This window comes from Podarcis erhardii, assembly GCF_964252035.2.
Source record: "Podarcis erhardii genome assembly, chromosome: 1".
Lineage (NCBI taxonomy): Eukaryota > Metazoa > Chordata > Lepidosauria > Squamata > Lacertidae > Podarcis > Podarcis erhardii.
Window position 1 is genome coordinate 93,244,864 of NC_138497.1, and position 22,862 is coordinate 93,267,725.

Below are 22,862 nucleotides of genomic sequence, written 5' to 3' on the forward strand. Positions count from 1 at the left end.
CCAGTTCTCAAAACGTAGTATTTCGGACCTGGAAAAATATAATACTTCCCTCCCAGAAAGCTACTCACTCCTATATTCATCACTATATACATTTTGCCATGGAAAATATGTTAGAACAAGTTTCATAGGCACTACAGGATGTTGCCTATGACACAGCGAGCGACAAGCAAAACTCCCCATCACCACCATTTCATGAACTTTAAAACTTTCTGAACCATTTTAAATCAGAAATTGGAGAATAGGTGCAGGGAGAAAAGCATGAGGTGAGAAGCCCATTCTATGAACAGAACTTTGCTTGCGGTTCTTTAAGATCAAACACTTTTTCCAGACTTGACAGATACTTGTGGGACCATTTCACAAAGGTGAAAAACCATCATATACAATTGTACTGTAGTCCCCCGTCCTCCTATAACAGTTGTGAACAGACTTGCTGCTGGGAGACAAAAATGATGGAGTTGTTGGCATCTGAGGACGGGTAAAGTGAAGCTGACTAAGTGACCCAGAGCTGGCTGTGCATAGCCAGCCAGCAAGGAAGTTTGAAGAATAAGAAAATACTAAGAAGTAAAGGTTCCTGAAATAGCAATAGAGTGTAGGAGGTGAGGGCAGATTTGCAAAATCTGGTAGGGTTTTTAAAACACAGATAAATACATTTGACACTTGATGAGCACTCCAGAAATGCAATCACACAGCAACTAAGACCATTAAAACTGGTTTACAGGTTACAGTGGCAAGTAGTTGTGTGGCCTGTCACAAGTAACCCCACAAGGTGCTATCCAGTGTGTAACCGTGACAACACACAACCACTTTCCACACAGCACTCACTTTAGCAATAAGAGGACTAACTGAGGAAGGCACAGGAAATCTTGGGTGGGAGGTCTGAGTAATAATATATAGTGACAAGTACTGGAAAAGTGCCAATATCTCCACACAGAGACATCATATTTAGTTAGAGAAATCTCTGGATCCAGAATCGGCTTCACATTTATTGTGCTATAAAGAGATTATCTGAAAGAGTGCTCAAATTCAGTTGGGGCATATATTGTCCAGTTTTGCAGAATGGTCCTGGGGCCCACAATATTAATTGCTGACAAACCAAATGTAACTGAAAGGCCTACCAGACTGTCAAACATGATTATTATTCAAGTCGCGCCAGTACCAACAGCAACAAAGACATTAGACTCCTTTTAAAGAAACAATAAGAAGAAAGCCACAATATTTTTGAAGGCATATGTTGCTGCTGACTATGTACTTCAAGGGACGAGTTTTTGGTGGTGGTGTTTTTTTTTTTTTTTAAGAATATTGTCAATAAAACTAAGCTGTGACTCCTCAAACTCTCAGTGCAATCATCATCACCAGTTCAGTTCAGAAGAAGTTAAACTTTACAACTCCAAGTCCCCACTCACTAAAACTGGAGGCAGGGGGAGGGAAGAATGCTGCTCAAATTAAAATTTTCTACACAGACTGTAATAAATGAGAGGGAAAACTCAGTGTGAATGTATAGTGACTTCAGCAAGTGCTGTGTTTAAGAAAGAGCCTATATAACCACGGGAACTTGGCCTGACACCGAGGGCTACTAAAATTAAGGGAAGGCATCACCCTGACTGTAGTGAGCTGCGAATCAAGGCATTGCCAGGGCTAAATGAGCATTACGTGAGATCGTACAGGGTGTGGTGTGCATTCCAAAAGTTTTGTTCAATTTCCAAGTGGTCTACATACAACGCACCAGCTTTTAAGAACCTTTGAGAGGCCGGCTCAAACGCCTTCAGTGTTTATTTTGGTCTTTCTAGTTTCATTTGTAGAAAAGTAAAATGAGCAAGAGTTTTTAACGACAACTCGACATTCAAACTTACAGAAAAAACAAATGTTCTAAGTTTCCTTCATCTATCTATCTATCTATCTATCTATCTATCTATCTATCTATCTATCATCTATCTATCTATTACTCTATTTATCTATTACTATCTATTTATCTATTACTATTGACTTCTTCGGGTAGTGATAAAGCGGGATATCAAATCCAAAGTCTTCTTATTAGCCCAGCAAAGTTGTTCACCATTTGTTATCTGTGAATGGGGCGGAGCAGTTATCCAGTAAAGTCACCCCAGAACCTTCATGGCTGAGTGAAAGGTTGAGGCTGGGTTTCCCAAGCACCACACTGTCATGTCTTCCTGCTGTAAGTGAACCACTGCACCATACTGCACCCTCGTAATTCCCAAAACACAGTTCCCCCAGCAAGACACCTATCTTCAACCATTCCCCTCTGTTTAAAATTGCTTGGTTTTTCATGCTGCTCTTTTTAATCATGTAACTTGCTCTACTTCACTTCTATTTCCACTCAGGATTCCATTGGAACTTCTTTTAGCTTATAAAAGTCTTCTTGCCCTCCTTATCTTTCTGCTTTCTTATCACTTATCTACTTCGCTTCATTTTATTGCCTTCTTATCAAGCAAAAATAATCTCATTGGTTTGTTATCTAGTGTTTGCATCTCCTTTACTCTTGTTATTCTTCATCCTCTGGAGTGCCCTGCCTCCTGATATTAGAAAACCTCCCTGGGTTTCTGGTTTATAAATACCCCTTTTGAAGACACGTTCCTTCTTTCCCCAGCTTTTACATGGAAGCTCATTCTCCTTCATTTCCTTTCCTATTGTATTCCTTGTGCTTCCCTGCCTTTCTGTCTATTAAATTGTAACACTGCAGCCAGGACCTCTCTTTCAGCTCACTTACTGAATAGTGCTGCATTTTGAAAGCCCTTCAGAAATTATAGGTTGGGTACAAAAGTGCCAATATGGTCAACATAGACAAGCTGTGTTTGCACCCTCATGCTACAAACAAGACTGGGTAACATGAGACACTCCCTTTGGAGAGTGAGAATTGGCCATTGGTGTTTTGTGTGTCTGCATCATTAAAAACAATGCAGAAATAACAGCTCCACAGAGGCATGTAAACGTGATTGGTTTGCTGTTAACGAAACATTCCCTATCACATTTGCTAGTGCTAAACTAGGCTTTCCCATTTGCTAGCTCCCTGCCTCTATCTATCTATCTATCCATCCATCTATCTATCTATCTAATATCTTTTAATTGTATCAGATGATAACTACTTATCGGCTTCATTTGGAAGAAATGTTCAGCCAAATGAATTCCATCAGATGCAGTAGGTGGTCATCAATGTTCTGTGGAGACAAGGGAGGCAAACAACTTGCCCCTAAAGCAAAAGCTTCAGAAGAATTAGAAATAGCTTTATGAACAATAAGAAACTTCTTCTCTACAGTGACCCCTGCCAGGCTTCCATAGGCCATGTGCTAATTAGCAATACCAAAAAAAGGATAAATAAGTAATATGTTACTGCCAACCATAATCTTTTCTCTTCTGGAAATATAATTTTAATGAAAAAAGGATTTTGCATGTAGAATTAGGCTGTACTTCCATGATCAAAAGATGGAAGATGAGAACATCTAATCAACTGGCTTGACACAGAAGATTCCCCACCCCCCTAAAAAGTAGTAAATCTTTTAGAGAAGAGACTAGAGACAAACCTTGTATATAAAATGCTGTATTTTACGAACTGACACAACAGAACTACATAAGAAGAGCTGGATTAGGCCAGTGGCCCATCTAGTTTACTATCCTGTTCTCACAGTGGCCCATCAGATGTCTACGTGAAGCCCCAAAGCAGAACCCGGATGCAACAGCACTCTTCCCACTTGTATTCCCCCGTAGACTTAATGTCTCCAAGAGTGGAGGCAGCACGTGGTAACCATTGCCAAACTTGCTGCGTGGCAGATCAAATGTAGGTGCTATCTTCAGGTAGTTGTCTATAGGTACGTATCCATGTAGCAAGCTGAGGTTCACAATCCCCCTGAAATCACTTGGGAATCTAGAGAAGCAAAGGAGAACTGGGCGGTGGGAATAGTCCAGAGCAAACGTCAATTCAGGTTTTCCATGGATTTATATTTGGTCCAACTGAGCTTTAAAGAGCAGATTATCGCAGGGAGGGCTGGGGGGGGGGGGAAGCACTCAGGCATGAAGCTTTAAATCAAGAACTGTGCCTGGAATGAGCAGAAGAAAGGTAAGTGTGGATAAACTTACAGTGTTCACTTTTCAAGTGTTCTTGAAGAACATTAGAATACAGCGAACAATAAAAACGGATATTGTCAAGAGCAACAAAACTACTAGACAATTTAGTTAAACAACAGTCTTGGCAAAGTCAGTCTGTAACTCAAGGCTCCCACTTAAAAGTTTAGGAGCAGTATAAGAATGATGAAGTAATGTAAACAATTCTTCAGATCAACTTCCATAACCAATTTGTGCTCCCAAAATAAAAATCCTGGCTTACAAAGCTGATCTGCGGCATAGCGTATGTCCCATTCTCATACACACTGCTCATATGAGCTGCTAATTACCGTCCTATAGGGCGAAAAATACGGTATGTACAACTAGCTATAGGTAAAGAGTGAATTGGCCATTGGAATGTCAGCCCCTCAAGAAAAATGTTAGGTCGACTGCTTTTCATGAAATTGCCAAGAACCACCCTGAAGTAAAAAAACTATTATTAATAATATTGAGCAGCCAATGCTGTTATAATTAACAATGGCTGAGCCTCTTATTGATATCAGAGTATAAAGGTAAAGGGACCCCTGACCATTAGGTCCAGTTGCGGACGAATCTGGGGTTGTGGTGCTCATCTCGCTTTACTGGCCGAGGGAGCTGGCGTACAGCTTCTGGGTCATGTGGCCAGCATGACTAAGCCACTTTCTGGCGAACCAGAGCAGCACACAGAAACGCCATGTACCTTCCCGCCAGAGTGGTACCTATTTATCTACTTGCACTTTGACATGCTTTCGAACTGCTAGGTTGGCAGGAGGATATCAAAGTATAGCAACCTGCTAAAAGCAACATGACCTGAAATTCGTATTATGCTCATTTAGTCAACTCTCTGATACAAGGAGCCTTGCAAATGGCATTGTTATATAGACTCTTTAGCTGCTTCAATACTCTCCAGAAAAGGCTTTGAGACATTCAAGCACCATTGCAGAGCACTCAGGACACAGAGAAGTGCTTAAATGTAATGTAGTGGTTATTATTATTGTTGTTAAGGAGACAGTATCTGTTCCCATCTTCCTGTACAGACAGGACCTACATAATATTTACCAATATTAAACTGGGATTTCTGGTTTTCAGGCTTCAGTGCTTTGTTTCCTGTGCCATCAACACTCTGATCCTACTGCAAACCAGGAAAACTAAATGACAAAGCAAAGGACCTCAAGAGTGCAGTAATAGCTTACCTATGCACCCAGTAAACTGACTCCAAAGGCCAATCCCAATCCTTACATCTGAAAGTGTTTAGTCCTTGCAATTCATTTCTCTAGCCTGTGGTTCTGCTGAGTTCCTGCTTACCACTCTGGACCTTGGTTTTGCCCAATTTCAACAACCCACTTGCTGCTTGTTCCTCGCCATGTCCTCTGGAAGTTGACTGTGCCCATTTTAGATCCTACACCTGATCTGGCCTACATAGACAGGCAGCCAGCAACCTAGGTCCCAAAACATAGCTCCCTGAAGCCTAACCGTAATGAGATTTCAGACAACAAGCATTAAGGCAACAAGATTATTTATTTGTTACATACGCTGATTTACATCCTAGCAGCAGCATCGTATGGAGGCCGGATAAGGGGACTTGGGCTTGTTTTTCTAGAGGGGCGTGATTAGGCGCCTCCACAACAGGCTCTCTAATCAGAGCCTGGCTCTGGTGCACAAGGAGCTACAAAGACAGTCAGCTTCCTTGCACCCAACTCCACCAGTTGCAACTCCATTCCCAGGTCGAGCCTCACCCCGAGGCGGAGAGAGGAGAGTGGGTGACAACATTGCCACCCACTCTCCTGGGCTGCAGCATGTACATTTCCAGCAGCAGCTCCATCCTGGGAGTGGAGAGAGGCTGTGGTGTGCGCGAGCTCCCTCTGCACCCCATCCTCCTTAGGGGCGTGCTCTACACACACACCTTGGGTGTCATGAGCTTATGCTGCACCGCTGTATCCCACCTTTGTTCCATTATGTAACCCAAACCAGTGTTTCACACCAGATTTCAAGTCTGCCTCCCATCCAGGCACTGGCGAGATCCAGGATGATTAGGCTTCCATATGCTATCCGACACATGCAAACAATTCCAGAAAGTCCTTACACAAGTCTTTACATGGATTGAAGCTCTGGTCACTGCAATCAAATGATTTCTTATGAACAGAGGAACCTCAGTTTCTGCACAGGCTTACCAAGACTACAAGGGCTGCCCCATTCATTTAAACAGAGGAAGTCAATCTACATGCATTTTTCTTTACATGCTTCCATCGAAATGAATGGTGCTGTCTACACAAAGCAGAATTTAGTATCCACACAAGAACATATACAAAGTTCTTGATGAGAGCAATTCTATTTGGTGGAATTAACACAGAGAAAGCATTTGGGGATCTGTAATATAGATTCTATACTGTATTAAGAACCTACTGAGATCTAGCAGGTGCCTTCAGGTTATTTTTTTAGAGCTTGCTGAAACATTCTTATTTAGACAAGCCTAACAAGATGCTTAGAAAGTTGAGGTAGTTTTAATCTGTTTTAGCATTTTGACTTTTGTATGTTTCAAACAACTGTTGTGATCCCCCCTTTTGATTTTATTGTTTTATATTTTTGCAAACCACTTTTGAAGTTTTTAAAGAATCAAGCAGTGTATATATTTTACAAAATAAATAAATAAATGATTGTTACATGAAGAGAAAAATAACCAGAAGAAAACTCCAATCCAGCTAACTTCTCTCAAAACTGTAAATGGGAACAACTTCATATGCAACACTGAGGGTTTATCCACGCTTACCTTGCCTTGCACAGTCCATGCTTTAAAAGCTCAGTGTCTGAGCAATCTTATTTTTTATTTTTGCACCAGAGCTTTCCCCATGAAAGCCTGCCGCTTAAAGCTGAATTGGCGCATATGGCAAACCTCCGAAAACCCAAATTGTGTTTAAGCTTTAAAGAGCAAGTTTTTGTGGGGAAAGCTTCAGGGCAGAAAAGGGCACTTGGACACCAGCTTTGAAGTGTGGTCCTGTGACTTAAAATGAGCAGGGCAAAAGGCAAGTATGGATAAACTCGGATAATCCCCTGTATTTTGGGGGGCATAGCCACCAATTTTATTTTAACCACATCTATTTAGCAATCATGATAGAAATAAAATGATGGAATGGGAGAAAAATGCTTTACTATAGTGCAAAAGTAGAGGGAGATTTTCCATTCTGACAAGTGTGTGTGTGTGTGTGTGTGTGTGTGTGTGCGTGCGTGCGTGTGTGTGTGTGTGTGTGTGAGAGAGAGAGAGAGAGAGAGAGAGAGAGAGATTGCCTGTACGTTTTAATAAGGAAGGAAATAAAGAAGGGAAAAACTGTAGCACTTTTATGGTTGGCTAAATTCACACCAGGAGCAGCGGGTAGAATCAAATGAAGAGAAGAAAATTCAAAAACCTCATTGGCTGGATAAACACAAAGAAATATAAATGTTATAAAACCCGACAGCTGTGCCATGCAGAAGTGACAGACTGGTCCAGTGAACATTACATGGGGGGCGGAGAGAGAATAGTTGTTGTTTTAAAAAAATCGGAATCCTCTTATAATAAAAGTGAGCCCCTACACTTTTTGCTTACACCCATCCATCACCAGTCAAGATGCCCTCCAGTCTGACCTTTTCAAAACATCATGTTGCAAAACAAAGGCAGAGGAGGGAACATTTGTGCTCCAGCTCTGGAAAGAGACTGCAATTTACCCATAACTATGTTTATTCCATGAATAGTAGATTTGTCTTACAACACAGAGCAATGCAGTACAATTACATTGCATTATTTACCAGACCAATCAATCATGTTTATAATGTCACGTCTTCAACTGGGACATGGAAGTGCCTTGTTTCCCTACAAGAAATACTAGAATTGCTAAATTTCTCTCTTAAGATCATAGTCTCCTTAAACACTGTGTTATAGAGAAGCCAAGAATTGATGCCCATGCTCTTTGGCATGTGACTGGCTAGTTGAAGTTTCCTCTCAAGGCTGATCATGTGAATTCAAGTGTGCTTGAGACCATGAGGTAGGAAGAGCATTACACCATCAATCCCTATAGACCAGGCTTCCTCAAACTCGGCCCTCCAGATGTTTTGAGACTACAATTCCCATCATCCCTGACCACTGGTCCTGCCAGCTAGGGATCATGGGAGCTGTAGGCCAAAAACATCTGGAGGGCTGAGGCTAAGGAAGCCTGCTATAGACCCTTAATGTTGCAATCTTCCTTGAGGGGCAGGGCAGGAGCACTAACCCTCCTTACAGCTCGAAGATGCTCAGCGCTCTGGAGTGTGCATGCCCTTGGCAAGACTGCGCAAAAGTAAAGGTCAGGTGGCAGCAGAAACAAAAGCATCATGTGGATCTGATCCTTTTTTAGTATCCTGATGCAATGCCCTTGGAAGGCATGAGACATCGCACATGACAGTCTTAAGTTGTTCACAATCACTTCCACAAAGCAGCATGCTCAACACGCAAGCCTGGGGGAACTTCATCTAGGTATTGGTTAATCTCATTAATTGGTATCTCAATTAATTGACCAATACCATTAATTGGTATCTCATTAATCACCATTTGCATGTATCTCAAGGTAATTTGCAAACATAACATAAAAACAGCTAAAATGGTTTTAAAAATAGTGCAATAACTAAATATAGGTTTAAAAGCAATACAAAATGAAGGCCTAAGGCAGTGACATTTTCATTCCGTTGGAAAAGCTTGTCGAAATAAAAACGTCTTCGATTGTTTCTGGGAGGTACAGATAATGGGCACATATCTGTATCTCCAACATGCTCTGTAAAGCCATGTTTCTCATCCCTGATCCACTGATGGATGATCAGGGACATAAGCAAAAAACCACACAGATATTAAAGATTCTTGACAGCTGGAAATCTCTCTCTCAGTCTTTGAAAGGAAGATGACACTCATGAACTACTGGCGAAGGCAAATAAACAATGTTTAGCAAGATTCAATTTGGGTCCAAGATGAGAGCTTTTACTTGCAGTTGACTAAAACTGAGACATCCTTCGGTTGCGACCAATTTCTGTCAAACCCAGATGTGGGACTTGTGCTTGTACTGCCTGCTTCAGGAGTTGGGACAGAATGTCCTGTGAGCATAACAGATTATTGGGAGGGAAAAGATGGCTGTTCTCATTCTTAACTAAAGACAGGTGGACAGACCAACCTTTGATCACTTCATATTTAAAAGTATGGCTATCATCTCAAAACTTCTTAGAATGAGTTTATGAAAGTTGTAGGATATCCCACCACCCCCTGAAGAATATGAAAATATCTGTACCAAAGGACATGTCAGAGAGGAGTAACTGATGTGATGTGAAGCAGTAAAAACTTAAATACAAATACAGTGGTACTTTGGGTTACATATGCTTCAGGTTACATACATTTCAGGTTACAGACTCTGCTAACCCAGAAATATTACCACAGGTTAAGAACTTTGCTTCAGGATGAGAACAGAGATTGTGCAGTGGCGGTGCAGCGGCAGCGAGAGGCCCCATTAGCGGAAGTGGTGCTTCAGGTTAAGAACAGTTTCAGGTTAAGAACGGACCTCTAGAACGAATTAAGTTCTTAACCCGAGGTACCACTGTAGTCCAATATGAGTTAAATGAGTTAAGTTATGTATTAAATTATGTTAGTAAAATAACACTAAATTGTTAAAACTTAAAAACAAAATCTGCCAAATTTTCAATCCTCCTAGCAGAATCCAAAAATTGTAGGAACTAGTCTACTTTCATGCTTACATCAATGTAAGGAAAAGGCCTTGATCCGCCTTGGCCAACCTTGTGCCGTCCTGTCAGCAACAGCTAGCAGGAACACCCTCTTACATTCAGGGAAGGATCATGGAATATTTGTGAGGGAGACATGACTCTCAGAGCTCTCCCTAGCCCCAAGTGGCTATGGGTATGCATCATTCACAAAGTCTGCAGTATCTGCACACCAGCAGCAAAGAAGTGGAGGCCCTGAAGCTGCCGTACCACTTGCAGCTGCTACCCTTTCATATTTGGTGTAGTTTATGATCTATACGAAATACAACAGCTATGCCTGCATTCCCCTGCTGCCTTGGCTGATCCCTGTACTGCAGAGAACTCAGATCTAAAAGTACATTAGTTCCATAGTAACTTGACTTTTTAAAAAGATAGGGAGAGGGAGAGAAAGAGAGAGGTTTTTTCTAATTAATTAGAGATTCGGGTGATATTTTGTCAATTTAGTTTAATTATCTGAAGCAGAAATGTATAATGCTAAATTTAAAAGTTTTCAATAAACCTATATTGTGATTTTCAGCTGAAGCAAATGGTTTCACTTTGTGTCGACTTACAAAGCTCAGTCTAAGGGGCTTCTTCTTGCCATTATGAGGACTTTAGAATATTTCCCAATGCAACGTGCTGAAACATACTTGCTAATTCAAGTTCTGAAGAAGTTTAGAGAACTGGAGAAGCCAGAAACTGGGAGGGGGCAGGGAACAACCTAGGACACACATGTTATTTCCTGAAAATTAAAAAGCAATATTTTAAAGGAACATTGCCGTGTTTGAAGAAACTCTCTTGAAAATTAAGAACAAGCTGAAAATTTGGACCCCAATCCAAAGCAATTTTAGCAGGACCACAGTAGAAACTAACGCACAACTGGCAGCATTTTGAACATCTTTGTCAAGCCAAATCTGCAACCGGAACTATCTGAAACCCTTTTACCTGTTTCATCAGTTAATTATCCGATTTAAAAGCTTCCAAAATACCTCTAGCTGGGCACAATGCTTTTCCCTGCTCACTCTTGAATTGTGCCATGAGTGTTAATAATTCAATGTGACTGTATGCACAAGGAAGTTGGCCAGCTTTGCTCTTATATTCTACTGCATTTTAATTTTATTTCAACTGGAAACCGCCATGGTCCCCTTGATGTGTTTTAGATTTACAAAGGGAGGACGTGGAGCGAGCATCACTTCGCAGCCAAGGCTTAGCTAATCTGTGTTAAATCCAGCAGGCCCTCAGACATGAGTTTGAACACATGACCGTACCCTCTCAAGATTTCACAGCATCACCTTTTACAAACAAGCTCTGAGCCAAAAGGCATCCAAAGAGCCCATAAATGTTTCAGCTTTGGAACAAAACAAACAGATTTCCTTCCCCTCCCACTGGTTGTGCCCAGCACTCCGACTTTATTGTATACATCCTTCAGCAGCAGGCAGCTGCTGTGCTACATTAACTTCTCCCATTGACAAGCCAATGGAGCTACTTTCCACAGCTCCAGCTACTGCGCTCTGGACGGATGTTATTTTAGAGGGAAGCGTGTTCCTCCGAAAGGCAGGCAGTTGTACAATGTCACTACAGAGAAATAGGCAGCTAGTAAATATGTAAATCAAATTTGCTTCCTCTACAAACAGCACAGAGCTTCTCCACATAAAGCTGTCAATGGGAGATGAAAAGAATCCCCCTTCCCACCCAAACGCCTTAGTAAATTGAAAAATTCCAAAAATCGATAGAATAACACACCACACACACACACACACCTACCTCATATTGCTGCAACATTTGTGAAGAAATAAGGAAACATACACAACTGGCTTCTCTAGCAGAGCTTTTGAAACACAACACTCTTGTCATCCAGCCTGCCCCATGCAGTGCTGCCAGTGCACTAATTGTAATAATTAATAGTTCACACACACAAATGTAAAACAACCGGACGTTGCCCAAGAAATCACACCATGTCAAAAATAAATGTGGCAATATACTTGGGACAAACTCTTCTCTTGGGCAGCAATAGTGATGGTATCCGTAGCAGAAGCAAGTATGTTTTCTATACTTCTGATTTGATGGGAATGTGGGGATAAGCATCTGAGAGCTCAATGGATGCCATCCAGTTATTTTGGTTAATAGATTCGGAGAATAACTTGAGAATCCGGGAACCCCTTGTAGGCTATCCTTCTTACTCAGCCACTTGAGGCTGAGGATGGCCTAAAAGTCTGTTCTTTTTCTTCTTTTTTTTCTTCCTCTCCTGCTGCAGAACAACTTCTACTGCTTGGATGGTCAGAAGATGAACGATGGCCTTGTAGAAAACCTGCTGTTTTGTCTAGCTTCCTGGAACATGAAGTAGCAGTGAAATTCTCTCTTGGTCACCAGAAAAACTCCAAGGAGTATCTAGAGAAACCATTTTGAGGTCCTACTTGTCTGATGTGGCATTCCTGGGTGAAGCGCTTAAACCTGCCTGCCTCCAATGCCCCACCCACATGGCCTGTGTCCGGGAGAAATGCACTGTTGCTTCTTGGCTCCCTTCTGGAACTTGTTGCAAGACTGATAGCTGCAAGATGGCTGGAAGCATGAGAAAGTTGCACCTACTATTCTGTCTTACCTACTCCAGCATGATTTGCAGCCTCCCACAAGCCACTTCCTGTTGTATGATCTGCAGGCCCAAAGGGCCTGCAACTACTTCTGTCTGCAGTGATCTTTAATGGCTTTCTGCTTGTTCTGTGTTTCCACCAGAACTTTCTCAAGGGCCTCACCAAAAATATCTGGGAGGAAAATATGATGGGAGTTGTAGTCCCAAAATATCTGGAGGGCCGAGTTTGCCTGTGCCTGAATTAGTCCTATGCTTGCCAGTTGTATTTGACTGCAATCTCTCACAAAATGATGGCACCCCAATATGGAAGCTGACGAGATAGCTCTGGGATCCCAGATCCACTTCCCAACTGTGTAACCAAGCATTTTGTCATGTTGCAGTGCTGGCTGCCATTGTGCTGGCACTGAACTGCACTGAGCTGCATGGTACCCCGTGCCAAGTCTGCCTAAAAGTACCAGGACTGTCCTCCGGGAACCTCTGGAGAATTTCTTAATATACTGCATTGTCCAACCAAAACAATGGCACTGGATACAGAATCCACCATCTGAAATCTGTCGAGACAGCTGCTGCTCTAAACAATGACTACAAGTCTTTTTTTTATAGAGTGTTCCAGGTTCTACAGAGACTTTCTCAAAATCTGTCTAGATACACGTCTCACTTAATAACTTGCTTATAACACAAACTGCCTGAGTCGTAAAATATGAAAAGTGAGTTTACAGTGTTGCTGACTGATAGGTTTCCATTCACCACCAGGGCTGGCACAACTAATTAAAAAGAGTGAGGTGGCTGCCTCAGACAACTGATTGAGGTATCATAAAATGACAGCAATTTGTTCATCAAATTATTTTTATTGGTATTGTATTGTATTGTATTGTATTGTATTGTATTGTATTGTATTGTATTGTATTGTATTGTATTGTATTTTTACTGCCAGGGAGGAAAAGAGCCATTTGAGGGATTTTCTACCAAAACACCTTGCCCAGTCTTGGGTACTGTGCACCTCTACTTCGAGTGGGACATAATAGGCTGCTCTGCCTCAGGCAGCAAAATGTCTTGGGCTGGTACCTTTCACCCCCCTTCCCCTGCACATGATCCTTCTCAACTGCACATGGAAACCAAATTGGTTCAGAAGATGTAAGTTATTCAGGGGCTTAGCTGTTCAGTCAGGCCTCAAGAGGATTTCTCCTCATTATGGCTTTTATGCAAATTCTGTCCTCCAAATCTCTTTTGAATCAATTATTACGAGATTAATTTAAACATGTCCACCTGGGGTGCCTGTAGATCATGAGCCTCATGTTAAAAAGCAAGAGATGATGATCACAAATTCAGGAAAGGACTGGAGCAGATTCCAGCTTTCTGGAAATGTGACCTTTTTGCATAATGTCACAAGAAAAAGACGTTCCCCAAGAAACACAACAGAGAGGGTCATAACTCAGATCAGGTGGGCTTTCAGTCAGCCTTGGAAGTCAGCGTGATCAAATAAAATATGAATAAGGTTTTTAAAAAGCAACTTTTCAATTACCCAGACCAGCTAACTTTCATAATCTGAGAGGGGCTGCTTGATGTCAAGAGATATATAGCAGTGTAGGGGCCAAGAAAGGTAACCTCTCAGCAATAAGGGCTTTGCAGTGGTGGAGCACATTTGCTCAAGGAGAACAGTATGCACATTAATGCTCACATACCTACGTGCACATTCTATACAGAGAATGACAGAGAGCTATAACATTAAAGTGGAGTAACTTTATTTCTTACAACTCAAAAATATTTTTGGCAGGGCCGCCAGTGTCAGATAAAATTGCTTCAGGCTGCTACAGGCCACAAGTTGATCATTGCTGCTGCAAGCTATTGAAGTCATGGGTAAGCTTTTAAATGAAACATTATGCATAATTTGAAGCAATAGAATTTTATTAATGGTAAAATGAACTAATATCATTAACCAACATTAATATTACAAGTACCCCAAGGGACACCAAAGCACTTGTATTATTCATGGCATCTCAGAGCTCATACACTGTTTCTGAGCTATACAATATTTCCTGATTCGAGGGTCACTTCATACAACATGGTAGAGAATGATGGCATTGAGTTTCTCTAAAGAAACCCCATGCCTAATTCCCAGAAGCATTTCCCCGTGCGATCTGACTTTAAGAATTGGCAGTTGCAAAGGCATTCCTTCTATTATTATTTTTTTTTAAATAAGTGTCAACCAACATCATTTAATTCCCTCTCATTCCCATTCCTTTATATCAATGGTTCTCTTTTTCCTATGGGCCACACTTTCAGAATTATAATTTTCTTGTGACAACCATTTTTTTTTAATTGATAAGAAATACATTAGAAAGCCAACAGAAATAACTCCTACCACTGCTTGATTTATAACATAGAACACAACTACTTTATAATGTGATCATGGGACACCCAGAAAGTATAAAACAATGCCGCTACATAAGAACATTAATCATTTTCAAAATATAATTATAAATGAGCCTCTAACATATACATATACCTTAAGTATATATACAAAGTCAATGAGAGGTGTGAGCTTGCTTTTGCCAGGTAATCTCATTTATATCTGGCCTAATTTGAGACAAACTTACATATCCTTATCATCACAAATAAGCCTTTCTCTTTTCCGATCTGTCCTATTTGAAAATCCCATGACAATGCATCATGGAGAACTGTAGAAGAATAGCCAATGTTCTTGAAGAGAGGCGTGGATACTTTTTCTGGTTTTATGTACAAAAGATTATTTTAATGTTATACTATACCAGGCTTCCTCAACCTCGGCCCTCCAGATGTTTTTGGCCTACAACTCCCATGATCCCTAACTAGCAGGACCAGTGGTCAGGGATGATGGGAATTGTCGTCTCAAAACATCTGGAGGGCCGAGGTTGAGGAAGCCTGTACTATACTATACTATACTATACTATACTATACTATACTATACTATACTATACTGAAATGCTTAAATGTTTCTTTGTTTCTTTCCACCACACTTACCATCCTCTGCTGCTACGCCAGTATGGCATGGCACATATTTTGAGAACCCTGCTTTCTATTACCCCTAAGTGGAAATTGTCACTTTTACTCCAAAAGGGTAGGAAGAGGGTCTCCCCTCCCCTCTAACCTTTTGCCAGACCTCACAGGAAAAATTAGCAGACAGTGGCTGCAGCCCAAACACCACTTCCCTGATAGTAAGCCCCAATGTGGCTTTCTTCTGAGTAGACATGGTTAGGACTGTACTATAAACTGCTGATTTTAAAGATTGGTTTTCAAAGGGGCTGCATGCTATTAATTCTGGTTTATTAAGCCAGGATTTTAACATCTGGATGCACCCAGCTTCACCAAATCACTTCCAATATATCAGCACATGGAGATCTACCAATATGTTCATTAGAAGGCATTAGAGGTCTAAAATTACAGCCACATCAGCTTGCTTCCTCCTAAGTAAAGGACTCAAAAATCCAAAATATCAATGAAGGCCAAGCCCATGATAGCACTCTGGTCAGAACCTGTCATTTTAGAGTTTTAGAAGTGTCACATTCCACTGGAATATTTCTTTCATAGTGGATAAAACGCCACCATAAATAATGAAAAGCCTTATCAATAAAATGACCTATCAAAATAATTGCCTGCCATGATTAGTAGATGAAAAATAAGATTTTTTTCCCTATTAAATCTAACACAGAGACAGTGTAAAGCCAGTAATCTATTTATGTGCTCTGGAGATGCAACACATGAATTCTTGGTCAGATTAAAATGCGGCTAAAATGCCACTAATGGCTTACTCAGCAACACACCCAATTAAACACTTGTGCATCGGCTCTAGCCAAGTATGAAACGGCCCTGGACAACAACGATTCATGAGGACAAGTAAAGCCAATATCACCAAATCACTCTACTGCCTTACACATCAGAGCATGGCCCTCAAGTTCCCATTATTAGTGATCTTCCAATAATGCTGACTGCCCTGTTCGGCTTAACATGACACAACCCATACAAAATACCATCTGAAACAAGCTCACCTTCCACAATATGAATCGTGTGTGGTGGCTGGGGTTGTAGAGCATTCTTGATTACAGCAAGGTCAACGTAGAGTTAACTCTAAGTCAAATTTATAAGATCATTTAAAAACCTCACAACATCAGGCTACTATAGAGATGGACGATGTTATGTAATTGCGGTACAATAGATCACAGAAGTAACCGATAAGCAGGGGGAGAATTGGGGGTGTGGGGGGGCGAGGGGGGAGAAGCAAATGTGCCCTATATTAGAACTTACTGATTAAAGTGCCTGTATAGCCAAGAGTCTGAGACAGTGTGTGTGTTCATAAAGCCAAGACTTTCTCTGCTATTAATGGATCTGCTATTGTCACCAGGTGCAATGTTTTTGTTGTTTCATGATTAATGGAAAGTCATACACAATGACATATTACTGGCAGGATAAAGCTGTCACAGGAAAGTCATTATTCACAGCAATTCCTGCCAGTCTGTAGTATCTGAAATGGTGTAGGCGCTGTTACAGACAAGCTCCCAAGTACAAAATACATTACCCATCTTTATATAAATAACGGTGAGTAGCAGCAGCTGTCTAGGGTAATCTCTGTGGGACAGAGAAGGAGACTGCAGAGAAAGTGTCTTCAAAAATTAGTAAATTGGTATATGTTAATTTCAAGCAAACTAGCCATTTTTCTTTCTCGCATTTTGCACTTATATAAATAAGTGGACACAGGGGACAACAGAATACAAAAGACAGTTCTTAAAAGAGCCTTTTTTCTTAGTCATAAAACTGAATGCAGATCAATACTATTGCATGCCATCCCAATCTCTGAGCAGTGCAAGATTGCAGGGGTTCCAGGCACTTAGGTACAGCAGAGACTGTGGTATCTTTATGATACATTGTTTCTTTACACATGAATACAACCTGAGCCTATGATGGAGGGGTTCGCAGTACTGTATTAACACCCCAAAAAGTCCCCATAATTTGGATTCAAACAGAAATCAAACATCTCTCTCTCTCTCTCTCTCTCTCTCTCTCTCTCTCTCTCTCTCTCTGGCTTCTGCTACTTTTTTCTAGCTTCTAGCTCACATCAGCCAGCTGCCTCAACTCTTGCATTTTTCTTTCTGACTACCAGTCAGCTGAGGGAGGGGGCCCACCCACTTGCTGTCTTGCACAGATCCACTTACTTTGTTCCCTTAATGGTCCATTACCTAGGCTATCACCTCACCAGGATTTTGAATCCTTGCTTATATTTTAACACTTGCTGGATCCAGGGATTAGAAGAGTCTTGGCATACAGTCTATTCCCACCCACCCCCAAACAAACTCATAACAATATTAATTATGTTCCTACACAGCAAACTCATCAGCAACTGGTCAGGCTCACGTTCAAAAGATCCTTCGATCAAAAACCTTTGCATTTTGCTCTCACCAGCAACCTTTAGAAGGTATCAAGTCACAAATTTTCCTCCCATCTATTTCATTTCAAATCAGATAGCTCTATGACTTAGCCTCATTCTGACAATTTCTTAAAACAGGAAATACATTGTCCTAGGTGGTTGTAAACATAATGACACAAGGTCCCCAGGTGTCTCTGACCACCACCAATACACAGACATGAGTTCCAGTATCCTGGATACGGTAGTCTATCTTCCATTTGAAAGAAAGGTGAAAGCACCGTCTTGAGGGAAATGTTTGTTTTTTCATCTTCTGCTAGTTTTGGGGAGGTGGGGGGAGAACATTCCAAATTGGGGTGAGGTAGAGCACTAAGGAATATTAAAGCTTATCTATCCCATATGTTCCTTTTCCAAAGGCTTGCCTGTTGCCTACTAGACAAGGTGCCAAAACAAAACATTTTTTTTCAAAAAAGCTGCCAAAACAAAACATTTTTGTCAAAAAAAGTTATTAATCCCCCACTCTGCATAATAGACAAGTTTGATCTGTTTCCCACAAAGCTTAAGTAATGTATGCTACTTTACACACAGAATTCAAGTGAGGTGCCCTGTTCTTGCGCAAAAGTGAAATACCTACACCCAAACTTTGTTCTCATGGAATTAATCCTCTCAGTATAAAACACACATGCATTTCCAATAAACTTTGAGAAACGCCAGATTCTTGAAAAGATTCCCCTTTCAGAAGTGGTAAGAGAGAGGAGGGGAGAAAGGAGGATTTTTACCTGGGTTGAAGATGGTCTCTGTGTGTCTCAGACTCTTGTAAATCTGCCAGTAGCAGAAAGGAGTCAGCAGAAGTTGGCAAAGACAAAAGTATTATGGCTGGATGGTCCTATGGCCTACTGGCAAACAACCTCCGTCTTTACCTAATCCAACCAGAACCCTGGAAGTGAGAAAATCCGTGTCCACTGGCCCTTTTTAATAGTCACTTAATGACCGTTAACTTTTTTCAGCCAGCCATTGATTCTAATGGCATGTGCATTCACAGACAAATAATACCTCAGACGGCCTTCATTAATTTACCATGCATTATTTCTCTGAAAGCTTTCACCAACAGAATGCTCCCCCCTCCCTGCTCAAACTGACTCACTAACTGGTGAAGATAAAGCACTTTCTGTGTGAGACTATTTATGTAGATGGAAGGGCTTTTCCCTTAAAGTAAGTTAAAAAGTGGGCATTGTCCAGAGCCTGCCACGTCCACAGAAACAGCAAAAGCTACAAAGCTTCAAAGTTTCCAAACTGCTGCCAGAATATCCGGTGATACAATGAATATATAACATAGCTTCCCATGGAGATGCGAAGGAGCAGAACTTTTGAAAATAAAAAATAATAAAGCCAACCAATATGAAAAGAGTGTTTTGTTTGTATTGTTTTCGCTCTGAGGTTCCTGAAGCGCTCTACAATTTTTAAATAATAGAAATCCTAAAAGCGGAAGCCCCCACACACATTTCCCCCCATTTAAATAGAAAAGGGTGGAATCAGCCAGGAAGGAGTAAGTAACTTCTTTCTTAGAAGAACCATCTAGTTTATAACTTGCAATAATAAAACAGTACCATGGCACATGAAAATTGCAATACCCTGCATATTAACTTAAGAGTAAGTCACACTAAAATCAACATAGAGTTGCTCTGATAAATAGAATGACTCTCTCTCTCTCTCTCTCTCTCTGTGTGTGTGTGTGTGTGTGTGTGTGTGTGTGTGTAAAATTCTAGTTTATGCAACTCTTGATTTATTTATTTTCCATATGGGAAAATTCCAGTTTAAAGACTTTTTCTTCCATAACACAGCCACATGGACTTATAAACCATGATTTCTGTGATACTGGTTTTTCTGTTGCTTTTGCTGACAGCAGTCCAAACCACGTGATGAATTGATTCACACAAATCTGTCCAGAAAAATATTTCTGCATTACATGTGGGGGTTGCTTGGGATCCACAAGGAGGCTGTGCTTAATTACCCGAGGTCATTATTGGTTACAAAATACAGAAAAGCATTTCTAGTTTTTTCTAGTCAGTGACATGTAATCTCATGTGACTGAACCAGGAGCAAAGTTTGCATTTCGAACTATTAAGATTGGTAAACAAATTTTACAGAATTGTGGTTGTTGTTTTTTCATCTTGTTTATTATTATTATTATTTAAATGGAAAATATAATTATGTTTTAGATTTTCTGCTAGTGGATTTTTCTGCATCTTTCTGTTCTCTGCTCCATCCTACCTGACACCTCAACTTAATGGAAAGTTTAAAAATTGAAGCTCTGTGGACTATTATTAATCAACTTGAATTAAACAAATGACTTCCCTCACACATGACTACCCTGTTTCCCCGAAAGTAAGACATTCCCCGAAAATAAGATCTACTTCCAGTTTTGCCCCTTGCTGTAAAATAAGGCCTCCCCCAAATATAAGGCCTCCCCGATAATAAGGCCACCCCGGAATATAAGGCCCCCAAAGCCTTATACCTTAAGGCGTTATACTGTATACAGGTAATAAATTTCCTTTTTTTTTCTTCAACAATAAATGTGTACCATATTCTTCTTCATGGAAAAATAAGACATCCCCTGAAAATAAGACCTAGCGCATCTTTAGGAGCAAAAAGTAATATAAGACACTGTCTTATTTTCGGGAAAACAGGGTAGGAGCTCACCCTGTTTGCATTCCTGGCAGCAGCTACAGGCCCCTTGATATGCTAGTTTTCTACATGCACATGACTTATTCTAACAAATTCAAACCTGAGTTTGAAATGGGACAGTCCAGCAAGAGTTCAATCATGACAATATAACCTAAGCTACACCCCCCCCCAAAAAAGGCATGTTCAGGGCATCAACCTGTTGTGAACTGCCCTGGGGTCTTCAGATAAAGGGCAGTATACAAATGCAATAAATAAAATACAACATAAAATAAACCCCAAAAGTATGCTCAATAGTCACTACCACAGATATGTGTTACTTCCTTTGCCAGTTACATTTTCCCTTCACATGTTTTAGACAGGACTGTAAATGTATGCATATTTCTTCTAAAATCAATGACAGGTGTGTCTCAGAAACTGCACACATAGTGAGGAAAGTTTGCAGGGCTTTTAGCAAAACAGCCAGTTTCACCATGCATGGACATTTGGTCCACTTGCACAAAATATTATGCACGTTCAGCAGATACAGAAATCTCAGCCACAGTCCTCTCATGCTCACATCTCCTTGATTCACACCCACTTATGCATTATACTGTGTAGGTTGTTCTCATTCATGTTTGCCCCCTCCCCAATCTTCTCAACCTTCTTCACAAAATTCCATGCTGTTTCACTCTTAAAGGCAAATAAAAAATAGGAAGATCTCACACACACGTGTATCCATCAGACTGGCCCAAAGTCACACTGGAGTATATGTGTTTTTAAGGCATGCCTTCCACCTTCTGAACTGATTGGGCCAAATATAGGTGGCAAATTGGCCGTCTTCATCGGGAAGCTCACAGAATGTCAGAGATGAGCTGGCAACTACTCCTGCATGCCTTGGAAACGAAACCCTTGCCTCACTGGGTTTAAAGGGCAAAAAGAGGCTGGTAGAGCGTCATTTCCAGGTTTATCCACTAATTGGCCATTACCTGAATAAAAATGTCATTCCAAATGGAATAATAACAGAAAGAAAGAAAGAAAAAATCCCCAGGCTCCACTTTTAACAGCAGCTTCAAAGAATAAAGTCCTATCAGCATTTCCGAAACTTAAGCAATTCCCAATCAGACACGGCAAAGGGTGTGATTAATGCTGACTGCATTTCAGCTAAGACAAAACTCCAAATAATAAACTGTAGTTCTCTCCATAACTAACCACTTGGGGAAACTTCTTCGCAGTCTTTTACAGAATGAAAACCAATTTGGAGGAATGGTTTAAAGTAAATCAGGTTTGGGACGGCACTGACTGATTAAATGTCAAGCATCATCTGTTTATTCTTCAGTGTCCCCTTCTTAATGGCAACTTAACCAAGGATGGTACAGAGTTCACAGGACAAAATGTTGTCAGATTATTTCCACCAATTTCTACTTGGGCTTTTATTGCTGCTGCAGTTAATTCATGGTTGAATAGCTTCCTCCCCTTGTTTAGGACTTCACCTTCTGCCTAATTTAACATAATTATTCCTGATGTATGAAATTGTGAAATAATAATTTCCCCGTAAGTCTCCAGAGAAGCATCTTCATGTGAATTAGCATGACAAGACATAATACAAGATTTCAAGAGTAGTTTATGAATGTTGCAAAAAAGAAATGCTTATATACTCAAATCATATGCAAAATACGTGGGCCACGTCTTGAATCGTGCTGGAATTGTTTTGTGCTACCTATTTGTGTCAGAGACGAAAACCACAATGAAATCTCAAGAATCAGTTTCTTTAAACCTCTGAAAGACATGGACAAACATATTTTTCTCCCCTTTCCCACACGCCATCTGCCCCTTATTTGGGACCCAATGTCACCTGTTGCTGACCTTGCCTGACCTGTTCATTATTTCTTTCAGCTGTTAATTATCCATCCCAGACTGTCTGCTCTTAAACCATTAATCCTGACCTGGCCCCTCTAAGTTAATATGTGTGGCTCTGTGGGCATTCTCAAAAGGGCAGCAAAAAGGTACGCCATCTGCCTTCTCCTTCTTAATTTAAACTGTTAAATAAAAATACACAACATCATCTACTGACAGGGGGTGGGGAGGAGAAGGAAAAGAAACACCTTTGTTCGGGCCCTGCAAATGAGTTCAGTATTATTTCTAATTAACTGCAGACCTGCTTGTTGGTTTCCAATAAGGTCACTCCTACACTAATCAGAAGTGTTCCCAAGAGACGGTGCATAAATATCCTGTGCCGGAGCCTAAATTACACCAACGTAGAACTTCTTACATCCCTACAGAGAGCAGAGAAAATATTTAGAGACACATTCAATCTCATAGGCTCTTTTTTCTGAAATCAAAACCACAAAATATCCTTTTGGCAGATGTCTGTGGGCGTGT

General features: G+C 40.8%; 1 protein-coding gene across 9 annotated transcripts in view; it reads right to left on the reverse strand.

The window, feature by feature from the left end:
- Positions 1-22,862, reverse strand: part of SEMA5B (semaphorin 5B) — a 363,675-nt gene that overhangs the window by 163,645 nt on the left and 177,168 nt on the right. The window lies entirely within an intron of this gene.